Consider the following 16,083-nt stretch of genomic DNA (forward strand, 5'->3'; position numbering starts at 1 on the left):
TGTATGGTCGTACTGTAATAAGCTCCAAATTGCGATTTGGAAATGGGTACAGTCCATACCGTCTGACGAGCCCTGCCCAATTAAAACAGAATTTAATGGTGAAAACTACAGTTCGTGGACGACTTACTTCACTAAAGGAATTCTAGCCTCGTCTCTACTATTGGAAGTTAGGGAAAAAGTCTGGAAATCCTGTGAATTAGTCTCTATTCATTCACTTCCTGGCGAATTCGCTAAATCAGTAAAAGAAAAGGCACCAACGGCAACCGTACATGCAGGCGTCGTGACACAGAACAAACACGACACAACCAAACACCCAACCAAACAACAATCAGCACGCCACAACACATTATAACACACCAAATCCCATTATCAACTGTCACCATACCTTACCCAAACGGCACACGGCACCTCGCCCATCCAGCAATAAATCCGCAATAACGAGATGGTTATCAAGCCCCGAGCAATGTTTTAACTGTACGAGGTATGGGCATATCGCGTCGGCCTGTCCGTTCCCCCCATCGTGCCCGTATCACCATACCATAGAAAGACATAATTGGGCGAATTGCAGAACTTTCCCAGAACATGTTAAAATAACCCTTGACTTGCTTAAACAACGCAAATATAAACAACATTTTTTTTTTTTTTTTTTTTTTTTTGGCGTCGGAAAGACCAACATATACATAAGCGACTTACAGAAAGACTTCTACGATCCCCTCAGTTGGCACCAGACGTAACAGACCCCATTCACCATATATCAAAATCATGCATTCCCAACGACGAAAGCCAGCCTCCTCTCCTCCCCTCTACATTGAATAATCGTCATGCATACTTTTTCTTGGATAACGGTTCGTCATGTTGCGTAGTTTCCCTTGACACCTTAAAGGAATTTGGTTTTTCGTTGGATTTGCAGCCCTCTCATACGACCATCTGTGGCATTACGGGTAATACGACCAGCTCTCTGGGAAGGGAGATTCTAAACATTGAAATCGGAGGTATTACCTTTCCCCATTCATTTGTCGTTATAAACAAAAACTTCACTCCAGGTAATCTATTACTGGGTCATGATTTCTTGTTCAGAAGCGGCATTTCCCTGCATCCACAAAGTAATTCCATCATCTTCAATGGTGTTAAATACCTCCTGAGAGAGCCCTCATGTTTGTGGACACACCCCGATCCTTTTCACCCGTCAATGTTGATATATGAACAACGCAAAGAAAACGGACTACCTGCATGCGCGACAGCGACTGCGGATCGCTCCAATCAAGACAGAAGAGCCGACCGCAACGTTACCTTTGCGAGATCCCCGTCACCTGTTCGCAATGACGACCTTGACGACCCCCGCGCTCATTCATGGACATGTAACGATGTTTTGCCCCAGCTTACCTTGACCGCAACGACGACGATCCCCCCTTTCAGTGACCTCTTATGTAACGTGTCCGCATCGAAGGCAGATGGCACGGCATTGGTTTTAACAGACTATGTACAAGTAAAAGGCTGCGCAGCTTTGCCTTCACTTTATAAAATAGTACATGGTAAATGCCAGGTACACCTCATAAATTTGACCTCAGTCCCCCTCGAGATTAGAAGAGGCGTACCTGTACTTAACTTCGAATTCACCGATCTCCCCATTCGCGAATTCGACTTGCTTCCTCCCTCCCCCGTTTGCGCAGCATCACATAACCCTCCCCAGGTTAACAATGAAGTCCTTCAAGATGTTTTGTCACAAAAATTAGCCTTTCAGGACGGCTATAATATCTTGGAAAAGATTTTTCACGATTACCCGACTGTACTGCCGTCAAAAGACCGTCTCATAGGAAGTACTGACCTGATCCAACACTCCATTTCCCTCGAGCCTGATGCGGAACCAGTGTACATTCCATCATATAAAATCCCGCATTCAAAGCGGAAGGCTCTCGAAAATGAAGTGCAAGGAATGCTGGACATGAACTTGATTAAGAGAAGTAATTCGCCTTGGGTCAGTCCCATTATTCTCGTCCCCAAAAAGGACAGATCATTTAGACCCCTGATGGATTACCTTAATTTAATGCAGTGACCATTCCAGCCCCGTTCCCTATTCCGAATCTTCGTCTGTTACTGCAAAATATTAGCTCTGGAAATCAAGTTTTCTCCACTCTTGACCTGGCTAAGGGTTTCCTACAAGTGCCAGTAGCTAAAGAAAGCCAACCACTTACCGCATTTTCTACTCACATGGGACACTTTGAATTCCTGAGAACATCTTTTGGCCTACGTAATTCTCCTTTCACCTTCAGTAGATTGATGTCTATCGTGCTCAGTGGTATGATTAACAATCAGATGACATTTTAATATGTTCCCCATCAGTCTCTGAACATGAGAAAAAGTTGCGTCAGGTATTCGAACGTCTAGCAAGCGCAGGGCTAACCATCAACCCTGGAAAGAGCCAATTCTTTCGGTCAAAGCTCGATTTCTTAGGTCATACCTTAACGTCCAATGGCATTGCACCCAATCAGAACAAAGTACAAGCCGTGATTGACTTCCCCAGACCACAAAACCAAAAAGACTTGAAATCCTTCCTTGGTATTTCCGGTTTTTATAGGCTGTTTATCAAAGATTACGGATCTATTGCGCAATCCCTCACGACGCTGATTAAGAAACTGAAGGCATTACTAGCCAACGCACCCGTTCTGTCCTTCCCTGATTTTGAGTTGCCCTTTGTGCTCACGACTGACGTGTCTAGCGTAGGATTAGGCGCAACACTTCACCAAAAGGTAAATGGCAAGCTGCGCCCCATTGCTTTTGTAAGCAGGACCCTCAAACCCGCAGAGCGGTCATATCATACTACGGACCGCGAACTCTTAGCTATCACCTATGCACTCCGTCACTTCCGGGAGTTGATACTCGGTTATGAAATAGAAGTACACACCGACCACTCCGCTCTCACGACCGCCCTTCACGGCAGAGATCCCCATGGAAGACGGGCACGTGCCATAGAAGTCTTAGCCGAATACGACGTAACGATCGTCTATTTACCTGGCCGGCAAAATGTCGTCGCGGATGCTCTCTCCCGCGCACCCTTGGCATTCCCCGCGGAATTGCAAGCCTGTAAGTCCGCCCCCTTCCCTCCTAGCTTTGCTAAATGTCATGAGGCCCGAACCACCGCGCCGGTGTTAGCTAACGCAGCTAACCAACCCGTAGACCCTCCCTCCGAGGAAGAAATTCGCCGTGCGCAACGCGAGGACCCCGTTTACATGGACATAAAAGGCAAACTAGAGAGAGGCGAACCCTTGGTTCCTATCAGACGCCTGCCAGTCCGACAATTTTATTTAGCCGACAGCGGCCTGCTCTTCAGAAGAGCCACCCCCAAGAAAATTAAAGGACGCCGTGGTTTCGTGAGAGACATCGCAGTAATTCCGGAATCACTCGAACCAAGAGTCCTTCAACTCGTACACGAGTCGCGTGAAGCAGCACATTGTGGAGTGTATAAAGCCATTCAGATGGCCCGACAGACATTTTTCTTCCCCTTATAAAGGTAAAGAAGCACGTTAAGTCTTGCAAAGATTGTCCGAATTTCAAAGGCTCCACCAACCAGCCCGCCCCTGCCTTTCGCTACGACGTTCCGGGTTTTCCTTTTGAGAAGGTCTCCTGCGACACTTTATCAGGTTTTGTAACCACGCGTAGTGGGAATAAGCACATTCTCGTATTCGTGGATAACTTTACCAGATACTGTGAGCTAGTTCCCGCCCCAAATAAATCCGCGAAGGTCGTTGCAAAAGCTTTCCATGACTTCATCCAGCGGTACACTACACCTATGTACTTCTCTTGTGACAACGGGACAGAATTTCAGAATGAGGTCATAAAGCAATGGAATTACCGAGCGGTTTAATGGTTCCATTTTAACGTTTATGAGATCACGGGTCGACACCACATCTGACAACTGGGACAATCTCCTCTTCACCGTTCAATCCGCCATCAATAGCACCTTCCATTCATCCTTTGGAGATACTCCACACTTCCTCCTGTACGGTACCGATAAAAGACTGCCGTATAACCTTTTCCAGACTAGACGCAAGCCTGAATACTCGGACAGTTATGCAGAATATCTTTTAAACAGAAATAAAATTGCGTTCCAGAAAGCTAAAGAGTTTCTCACAAAATCTAGGGATCAGATACTGTCATATCAACATAAGTTGCGCGCGCCAATTCCATAGGTGTCGGCGCCTTAGTTTTCAGAAAAGTACACACCAGTGACTCTATGCGTCCTAAACTCGCCCATCGCTTTGACTGTCCGTATAGAGTACTCAAAGTAAAGGACAAGAAAACAAATTGTAAATTTTTATCAACAAACACCGTTGCTTGGTACCATTTTGATAGATTGAAGCTAGCTAGCGATCACTACTCACCAGCACACACCTTAGACTAATTCATTTTCTCACACAACACAAAACTAAGGCTTTACACTCCAGCATCCGTTATCCTGTTCCTTCCCTTCTATCCTTCCTCACGATACCCAGTCTATCAGTTTGCATTGCAATGGCACCTCGTACTTCCTTCAGCCTTTATTATATTCTTCCCTTCCCTCACAAACTAATAATACATTTTTCACCCCCGATACCACACTCACTCATTCTCAAATCATCACAGGGTCATACCACCACCATACCTCCACCTACCTTCATGATCGCTTGCAACTCACGCCCGTTACGACTTTTATTGTGACAACGTCGTTATTCATTCCGGCGTCCCATTCTTACCGACCGACATATCCGTCCGGGGTTTCAACATCAACCCCATGGTATTGGATTTACCTTTAGCTCCCCCCCTCTATCCTTTCCCTATAGCTATAGCTTAGTTTTAAGTCTTTATATTCCCATCTCCCACCCTACCCCGCCCCTTGCACCACTATTCGTTCATGCACGAGCCAGGCACCGGCTGCGCAAGATTTCGCTCAACATACCACCACAGCGATACCTGCCAGAAGTCAAAAGCAAGCCAACCCGTCAACCCTGACGCGCCAACCCCTGGATGACATCTAGCAACTGCAGCTGCGTAGCCGCGCAATCGGGATTTATGCTTTCAAGACCGGGGCAACCTTCAGCAAATCCCTGCATGCAACATATGTGGCATGGCGGGACGCCATGGGTAGCGTGGAAGAGCAGTGTCGGAAGAATATTCGGGCAATCAATAAGAACATTTTAGCCACGAAATCACGGGAGAACATATGGGCCGCAAGACGCTAAGTGACCTGAGGGCGCCCCCCCCAAGCCGTACCCAAGCGACGCTGGAAGGCGCGCTGTTGACCTCACGCGGCCGAGATCCGCTACCTAAGCTGAACCAAGGAACCTCCAGGACGCGTCGGAACGAGCAGTTAGCCACGAGACACGAAACCGTCAACAACCTTCGGCTGGCCTCCATCGACACCCTCGGCTGACCTCCATCAACATACGTGCCCTATCTCGTGACCCCTTCTTGCTGCCCGAAGAATAAAGACTTAAGAAGCACCACAGGCTTTGTCTACACCCGCTTTGTGAATGCATCACAGAGAGAGAGAGAGATATGGATATATAAATATATGTATATATACATACATATATATATATATATATATATATATATATATATATATATATATATATATATATATATATATATATATATATACGTATGTATATATATGTATATATTTATTTATTTATTTATTTATTTACTTATATATATATATATATATATATATATATATATATATACATATATGAATGAGAACGAATATCTTCACAATACAAGAGATGTATTTAACCGGTTTCAATTATATCTTTGTTTTATGATGAATTTAATTATTAATCTTGTTAATGAAAGGCAAATATATATATATATATATATATATATATATATATATATATATATATATATATATATATATATATGTATATATATATTTTTTTTCTTTTTTTTTGATATCACTAACATCGTTTTCATGATATTGCTATTATTATCATTCCTACTACTGTTCATATTAACACAACTGCTGCAACTATATTACTATTACTACTATAACTTTTTGTTATTACTTTTTCCGTTTTTTATGAGATTTTTTATCAGATTTTAAATTGCCTTGTTCTGAGTATGATTTGGTATTTTTTCTTCTCTCTCTCCGTGTCTGATTCATCTTGATTTTACTTCATGATCACATAACACGTAATTATTCAGGATTTATATATATATATATATATATATATATATATATATATATATATATATATATATATATATACTAAACTTAGCTCATGCCCAATTTCGCTCCTTTTTAGGTTGCCATTTTGTCCGTGATCCTTGCCACCACAATCGCTGCTCCGTTTGCCAAGCCAGGCTATCACTCGTACGCTTATGACAGCAGCGGGGGCGGCACCTCCCCTCTGGCATCTCCCAGCAGCTATGTTGCCCCTCCCCCCCCTCCCCGCAGCTATGTTGCCCCTCCCCACCTCCCCGCAGCTATGTTGCTCCTCCCCCCCCCCTCCCCGCAGCTATGTTGTCCCTCCCCCCCCTCCTCGCAGCTATATTGCCCCTCCCCCCCTCCCAGCAGCTATGTTGCCCCTCCCCCCTCCTATAGCAGCTATATTGCCCCGCCCCCCTTTCCCCACACCTATGTCTCCCCGCCCCCCCCTCCCCACACTTATGATGCCCCAGGCCCCATATGTTCCATTTGCAGTACCCCACTTATTCACACAATTTTATCCACCAATGGTACAACCCCCACCACCTATGATGCATCTTCCATCACCTATGACGCATCTTCCATCACCTATGATGCATCTTCCATCCCCTATGAAGCATCTTCCATCACCTATGACGCATCTTCCACAACCTATGATGCATCTTCCATCCCCTATGATACATCTTCCATCACCTATGATGAATCTTCCATCCCCTATGACGCATCTTCCATCACCTATGATGCATCTTCCATCACCTATGATGTAATCTTCCATCCCCTATGACGCATCTTCCATCCCCTATGACGCATCTTCCATCCCCTATGATGCATCTTCCATCCCCTATGACGCATCTTCCATCACCTATGACGCATCTTCCATCACCTATGATGCATCTTCCATCACCTATGATGCATCTTCCATCCCCTATGATGCATCTTCCATCACCTATGACGCATCTTCCATCACCTATGATGCATCTTCCATCACCTATGACGCATCTTCCATCACCTATGATGCATCTTCCATCACCTATGACGCATCTTCCACCACCTATGATGCATCTTCCATCACCTATGATGCATCTTCCATCCCCTATGAAGCATCTTCCATCACCTATGACGCATCTTCCACCACCTATGATGCATTTTCCACCACCTATGATGCATCTTCCATCACCTATGATGCATCTTCCATCCCCTATGAAGCATCTTCCATCACCTATGACGCATCTTCCATCCCCTATGAAGCATCTTCCATCACCTATGACGCATCTTCCATCACCTATGAAGCATTTTCCATCACCTATGATGCATCTTCCACCACCTATGATGCATCTTCCATCACCTATGACGCATCTTCCATCCCCTATGAAGCATCTTCCATCACCTATGATGCATCTTCCATCACCTATGATGCATCTTGCATCACTCGCAACTCACTATCCGCCACCTACGGTAAACTTCAGAACACTTCCCGCACCCCCTCCCTCTGCGCCACCTACGGTAAACTTCAGAACACTTCCCGCACTCGCTCCCTCTGCGCCACCTACGGTAAACTTCAGAACACTTCCCGAACCCCCTCCCTCTGCGCCACCTACGGTAAACTTCAGAACACTTCCCGAACTCCCTCCCTCTGCGCCACCTACGGTAAACTTCAGAACACTTCCCGTACCCCCTCCCTCTGCGCCACCTACGGTAAACTTCAGAACACTTCCCGCACTCGCTCCCTCTGCGCCACCTACGGTAAACTTCAGAACACTTCCCGAACCCCCTCCCTCTGCGCCACCTACGGTAAACTTCCAAACACTTCCCGCACCCCCTCCCTCTGCGCCACCTACGGTAAACTTCAGAACACTTCCCGAACTCCCTCCCTCTGCGCCACCTACGGTAAACTTCAGAACACTTCCCGTACCCCCTCCCTCTGCGCCACCTACGGTAAACTTCAGAACACTTCCCGCACTCGCTCCCTCTGCGCCACCTACGGTAAACTTCAGAACACTTCCCGAACCCCCTCCCTCTGCGCCACCTACGGTAAACTTCCAAACACTTCCCGCTCCCCCTCCCTCTGCGCCACCTACGGTAAACTTCAGAACACTTCCCGCACTCGCTCCCTCTGAGCCACCTACGGTAAACTTCAGAACACTTCCCGAACCCCCTCCCTCTGCGCCACCTACGGTAAACTTCAGAACACTTCCCGCACCCCCTCCCTCTGCGCCACCTACGGTAAACTTCCAAACACTTGCCCCACTCCCTCCCTCTCCCCCACCTATGGTAAACTTCAGAACACTTCCCGCACCCCCTCCCTCTGCGCCACCTACGGTAAACTTCCAAACACTTCCCGCACCCCCTCCCTCTGCGCCACCTACGGTAAACTTCAAAACACTTCCGGCACCCGCTCCCTCTGCACCAACTACGGTAAACTTCAGAACACTTCCCGCACCCCCTCCCTCTGCGCCACCTACGGTAAACTTCAGAACACTTCCCGCCCCCCCTCCCTCTGCTCCACCTACGGTAAACTTCCAAACACTTCCCGCCCCCCCTCCCTCTGCGCCACCTACGGTAAACTTCAGAACACTCCCCACACCCCCTCCCTCTGCGCCACCTACGGTAAACTTCAGAACACTTCCCGCACCCCCTCCCTCTGCGCCACCTACGGTAAACTTCAGAACACTTTCCGCACCCGCTCCCTCTGCGCCACCTACGGTAAACTTCCAAACACTTCCCGCACCCGCTCCCTCTGCACCACCTATGGTAAACTTCCAAACACTTCCCGCACCCCCTCCCTCTGCGCCACCTACGGTAAACTTCCAAACACTTCCCGAACCCCCTCCCTCTGCGCCACCTACGGTAAACTTCAGAACACTTCCCGCACCCCCTCCCTCTGCGCCACCTACGGTAAACTTCAGAACACTTCCCGCACCCCCTCCCTCTGCGCCACCTACGGTAAACTTTAGAACACTTCCCGCAACCGCTCCCTCTGCGCCACCTACGGTAAACTTCAGAACACTTCCCGCACCCCCTCCTTCTGCGCCACCTACGGTAAACTTCCAAACACTTCCCGCACCCCCTCCCTCTGCGCCACCTACGGTAAACTTCAGAACACTTTCCGCACCCGCTCCCTCTGCGCCACCTACGGTAAACTTCCAAACACTTCCCGCACCCGCTCCCTCTGCACCACCTATGGTAAACTTCCAAACACTTCCCGAACCCCCTCACTCTGCGCCACCTACTGTAAACTTCAGAACACTTCCCGCACCCCCTCCCTCTCCGCCACCTACGGTAAACTTCCAAACACTTCCCGCACCCCCTCCCTCTCCGCCACCTACGGTAAACTTCCAAACACTTCCCGCACCCCCTCCCTCTGCGCCACCTACGGTAAACTTCAGAACACTTTCCGCACACGCTTCCTCTGCGCCACCTACGGTAAACTTCCAAACACTTCCCGCACCCGCTCCCTCTGCACCACCTACGGTAAACTTCCAAACACTTCCCGCACCCCCTCCCACTGCGCCACCTACACACTTCCAAACACTTCCCGCCCCCCCTCCCTCTGCGCCACCTACGGTAAACTTCAGAACACTTCCCGCACCCCCTCCCTCTACGGCACCTACGGTAAACTTCAGAACACTTCCCGAACCCCCTCCCTCTGAGCCACCTACGGTAAACTTCAGAACACTTCCCGCACCCCCTCCCTCTGCGCCACCTACGGTAAACTTCAGAACACTTCCCGCAACCGCTCCCTCTGCGCCACCTACGGTAAACTTCCAATCACTTCCCGCACCCCCTCCCTCTGCGCCACCTACGGTAAACTTCAGAACACTTCCCGCACCCCCTCCCTCTGCGCCACCTACGGTAAACTTCAGAACACTTCCCGCACCCCCTCCCTCTGCGCCACCTACGGTAAACTTCAGAACACTTCCCGCACCCCCTCCCTCTACGGCACCTACGGTAAACTTCAGAACACTTCCCGAACCCCCTCCCTCTGAGCCACCTACGGTAAACTTCAGAACACTTCCCGCACCCCCTCCCTCTGCGCCCCCTACGGGAAACTTCAGAACACTTCCCGCAACCGCTCCCTCTGCGCCCCCTACGGTAAACTTCCAATCACTTCCCGCACCCCCTCCCTCTGCGCCACCTACGGTAAACTTCAGAACACTTCCCGCACCCCCTCCCTCTGCGCCACCTACGGTAAACTTCAGAACACTTCCCGCACCCCCTCCCTCTGCGCCACCTACGGTAAACTTCCAATCACTTCCCGCACCCCCTCCCTCTGCGCCACCTACGGTAAACTTCAGAAAACTTCCCGCACCTCCTCCCTCTGCGCCACCTACGGTAAACTTCAGAAAACTTCCCGCACCCCCTCCCTCTGCGCCACCTACGGTAAACTTCAGAACACTTCCCGAACCCCCTCCCTCTGCGCCACCTACGGTAAACTTCAGAACACTTCCCGCACCCGCTCCCTCTGCGCCACCTACGGTAAACTTCCAAACACTTCCCGCACCCCCTCCCTCTGCGCCACCTACGGTAAACTTCAGAACACTTCCCGCACCCCCTCCCTCTGAGCCACCTACGGTAAACTTCAGAACACTTCCCGCACCCCCTCCCTCTGAGCCACCTAGGGTAAATTTCAGAACACTTCCCGCACCGCGTCCCTCTGCGCCACCTACGGTAAACTTCAGAACACTTCCCGCACCCCCTCCCTCTGCGCCACCTACGGTAAACTTCAGAACACTTCCCGAACCCCCTCCCTCTGCGCCACCTATGGTAAACTTCCAAACACTTCCCGCACCCCCTCCTTCTGCGCCACCTACTGTAAACTTCAGAACACTTCCCCCACCCCCTCCCTCTGCGCCACCTACTGTAAACTTCACAACACTTCCCGCAACCTCTCCCTCTGCGCCACCTACCGTAAACTTCAGAAAACTTCCCGCATCCCCTCCCTCTGCGCCACCTACGGTAAACTTCAGAACACTTCCCGCACCCCCTCCCTCTGCGCCACCTACTGTAAACTTCAGAACACTTCCCGCACCCCCTCCCTCTGCGCCACCTACTGTAAACTTCAGAACACTTCCCGCAACCGCTCCCTCTGCGCCACCTACGGTAAACTTCCAAACACTTCCCGCACCCCCTCCCTCTGCGCCACCTACGGTAAACTTCCAAACACTTCCCGCACCCCCTCCATCTGTGCCACCTACGGTAAACTTCAGAACACTTCCCGCAACCGCTCCCTCTGCGCCACCTACGGTAAACTTCCAAACACTTCCGGCACCCCCTCCCTCTGCGCCACCTACGGTAAACTTCCAAACACTTCCCGAACCCCCTCCCTCTGCGCCACCTACGGTAAACTTCCAAACACTTCCCGCACACCCTCCCTCTGCGCCACCTACGGTAAACTTCCAAACACTTCCCGCACACCCTCCCTCTGCGCCACCTACGGTAAACTTCAGAACAGTTTCCGCACCCCCTCCCCCTGCGCCACCTACGGTAAACTTCAGAACACTTCCCGAACCCCCTCCCTCTGCGCCACCTACGGTAAACTTCAGAACACTTCCCGCACCCGCTCCCTCTGCGCCACCTACGGTAAACTTCAGAACACTTCCCGCACCCCCTTCCTCTGCGCCACCTACGGTAAACTTCCAAACACTTCCCGCACCCCCTCCCTCTGGGCCACCTACGGTAAACTTCAGAACACTTCCCGCACCCGCTCCCTCTCCGCCACCTACGGTAAACTTCAGAACACTTCCCGCACCCCCTCCCTCTGCGCCACCTACGGTAAACTTCAGAACACTTCCCGCACTCGCTCCCTCTGCTCCACCTACGGTAAACTTCCAAACACTTCCCGCACCCGCTCCCTCTGCGCCACCTACGGTAAACTTCCAAACACTTCCCGCACCCCCTCCATCTGTGCCACCTACGGTAAACTTCAGAACACTTCCCGCAACCGCTCCCTCTGCGCCACCTACGGTAAACTTCCAAACACTTCCGGCACCCCCTCCCTCTGCGCCACCTACGGTAAACTTCCAAACACTTCCCGCACCCCCTCCCTCTGCACCACCTACGAAAAACTTCCAAACACTTCCCGCACACCCTCCCTCTGCGCCACCTACGGTAAACTTCCAAACACTTCCCGCACACCCTCCCTCTGCGCCACCTACGGTAAACTTCAGAACAGTTTCCGCACCCCCTCCCTCTGCGCCACCTACGGTAAACTTCAGAACACTTCCCGAACCCCCTCCCTCTGCGCCACCTACGGTAAACTTCAGAACACTTCCCGCAACCGCTCCCTCTGTGCCACCTACGGTAAACTTCCAAACACTTCCCGCACCCCCTTCTTCTGCGCCACCTACGGTAAACTTCAGAACACTTCCCGCAACCGCTCCCTCTGTGCCACCTACGGTAAACTTCAGAACACTTCCCGCACCGCCTCCCTCTGCGCCACCTACGGAAAACTTCAGAACACTTCCCGCACCCCCTCCCTCTGCGCCACCTACGGTAAACTTCAGAACACTTCCCGCACCCCCTCCCTCTGAGCCACCTACGGTAAACTTCAGAACACTTCCCGCAACCGCTCCCTCTGCGCCACCTACGGTAAACTTCCAAACACTTCCCGCACCCCCTCCCTCTGCGCCACCTACGGTAAACTTCAGAACACTTCCCGCAACCGCTCCCTCTGCGCCACCTACGGTAAACTTCAAAACACTTCCCGCACCCCCTCCCTCTGCGCCACCTACGATAAACTTCAGAACACTTCCCGCACCCGCTCCCTCTGCGCCACCTACGGTAAACTTCCAAACACTTCCCGCACCCCCTCCCTCTGCGCCACCTACGGTAAACTTCAGAACACTTCCCGCACCCCCTCCCTCTGCGCCACCTACGGTAAACTTCAGAACACTTCCCGCACCCACTCCCTCTGCGCCACCTACGGTAAACTTCAGAACACTTCCCGCATCCCCTCCCTCTGCGCCACCTACGGTAAACTTCCAAACACTTCCCGCACCCCCTCCCTCTGCGCCACCTACGGTAAACTTCAGAACACTTCCCGCACCCCCTCCCTCTGCGCCACCTACGATAAACTTCAGAACACTTCCCGCACCCACTCCCTCTGCGCCACCTACGGTAAACTTCAGAACACTTCCCGCACCCCCTCCCTCTGCGCCACCTACGGTAAACTTCAGAACACTTCCCGCACCCCCTCCCTCTGCGCCACCTACGGTAAACTTCCAAACACTTCCCGCACCCCCTCCCTCTGCGCCACCTACGGTAAACTTCCAATCACTTCCCGCACCCGCTCCCTCTGCGCCACCTAAGGTAAACTTCAGAACACTTTCCGCACCCGCTCCCTCTGCGCCACCTACGGTAAACTTCAGAACACTTCCCGCACCCGCTCCCTCTGCACCACCTATGGTAAACTTCCAAACACTTCCCGCACCCCCTCCCTCTGCGCCACCTACGGTAAACTTCCAAACACTTCCCGCACCCACTCCCTCTGCGCCACCTACGGTAAACTTCAGAACACTTTCCGCACACGCTTCCTCTGCGCCACCTACGGTAAACTTCAGAACACTTCCCGCACCCCCTCCCTCTGCGCCACCTACGGTAAACTTCCAAACACTTCCCGCACCCCCTCCCACTGCGCCACCTACACACTTCCAAACACTTCCCGCACCCCCTCCCTCTGCGCCACCTACGGTAAACTTCAGAACACTTCCCGCACCCCCTCCCTCTACGGCACCTACGGTAAACTTCAGAACACTTCCCCAACCCCCTCCCCCTGAGCCCCCTACGGTAAACTTCAGAACACTTCCCGCACCCCCCCCCTCTGCGCCACCTACGGTAAACTTCAGAACACTTCCCGCAACCGCTCCCTCTGCGCCACCTACGGTAAACTTCCAATCACTTCCCGCACCCCCTCCCTCTGCGCCACCTACGGTAAACTTCAGAACACTTCCCGCACCCCCTCCCTCTGCGCCACCTACGGTAAACTTCAGAACACTTCCCGCACCCCCTCCCTCTGCGCCACCTACGGTAAACTTCAGAACACTTCCCGCACCCCCTCCCTCTACGGCACCTACGGTAAACTTCAGAACACTTCCCGAACCCCCTCCCTCTGAGCCACCTACGGTAAACTTCCAAACACTTCCCCCACCCCCTCCCTCTGCGCCACCTACGGTAAACTTCAGAACACTTCCCGCAACCGCTCCCTCTGCGCCACCTACGGTAAACTTCCAATCACTTCTCGCACCCCCTCCCTCTGCGCCACCTACGGTAAACTTCAGAACACTTCCCGCACCGCCTCCCTCTGCGCCACCTACGGTAAACTTCAGAACACTTCCCGCACCCCCTCCCTCTGCGCCACCTACGGTAAACTTCCAATCACTTCCCGCACCCCCTCCCTCTGCGCCACCTACGGTAAACTTCAGAAAACTTCCCGCACCTCCTCCCTCTGCGCCACCTACGGTAAACTTCAGAAAACTTCCCGCACCCCCTCCCTCTGCGCCACCTACGGTAAACTTCAGAACACTTCCCGAACCCCCTCCCTCTGCGCCACCTACGGTAAACTTCAGAACACTTCCCGCACCCGCTCCCTCTGCGCCACCTACGGTAAACTTCCAAACACTTCCCGCACCCCCTCCCTCTGCGCCACCTACGGTAAACTTCAGAACACTTCCCGCAACCGCTCCCTCTGCGCCACCTACGGTAAACTTCCAAACACTTCCGGCACCCCCTCCCTCTGCGCCACCTACGGTAAACTTCCAAACACTTCCCGCCCCCCCTCCCTCTGCACCACCTACGAAAATATTCCAAACACTTCCCGCACACCCTCCCTCTGCGACACCTACGGTAAACTTCCAAACACTTCCCGCACACCCTCCCTCTGCGCCACCTACGGTAAACTTCAGAACAGTTTCCGCACCCCCTCCCTCTGCGGCACCTACGGTAAACTTCAGAACACTTCCCGAACCCCCTCCCTCTGCGCCACCTACGGTAAACTTCAGAACACTTCCCGCAACCGCTCCCTCTGTGCCACCTACGGTAAACTTCCAAACACTTCCCGCACCCCCTTCTTCTGCGCCACCTACGGTAAACTTCAGAACACTTCCCGCAACCGCTCCCTCTGTGCCACCTACGGTAAACTTCAGAACACTTCCCGCACCCCCTCCCTCTGCGCCACCTACGGTAAACTTCAGAACACTTCCCGCACCCCCTCCCTCTGCGCCACCTACGGTAAACTTCAGAACACTTCCCGAACCCCCTCCCTCTGAGCCACCTACGGTAAACTTCAGAACACTTCCCGCAACCGCTCCCTCTGCGCCACCTACGGTAAACTTCCAAACACTTCCCGCACCCCCTCCCTCTGCGCCACCTACGGTAAACTTCAGAACACTTCCCGCAACCGCTCCCTCTGCGCCACCTACGGTAAACTTCAGAACACTTCCCGCACCCCCTCCCTCTGCGCCACCTACGATAAACTTCAGAACACTTCCCGCACCCGCTCCCTCTGCGCCACCTACGGTAAACTTCCAAACACTTCCCGCACCCACTCCCTCTGCGCCACCTACGATAAACTTCAGAACACTTCCCGAACCCCCTCCCTCTGAGCCACCTACGGTAAACTTCAGAACACTTCCCGCACCCACTCCCTCTGCGCCACCTACGGTAAACTTCAGAACACTTCCCGCATCCCCTCCCTGTGCGCCACCTACGGTAAACTTCAGAACACTTCCTGCACCCCCTCCCTCTGCGCCACCGACGGTAAACTTCAGAACACTTCCCGCACCCCCTCCCTCTGCGCCACCTACGGTTACCTTCCAAACACTTCACGCACCCCCTCCCTCTGCGCCACCTACGGTAAACTTCCAATCACTTCCCGAACCCCCTCCCTCTGCGCCACCTAC

This window comes from Penaeus vannamei, chromosome 28 (assembly GCF_042767895.1).
Source record: "Penaeus vannamei isolate JL-2024 chromosome 28, ASM4276789v1, whole genome shotgun sequence".
Taxonomy (NCBI): domain Eukaryota; kingdom Metazoa; phylum Arthropoda; class Malacostraca; order Decapoda; family Penaeidae; genus Penaeus; species Penaeus vannamei.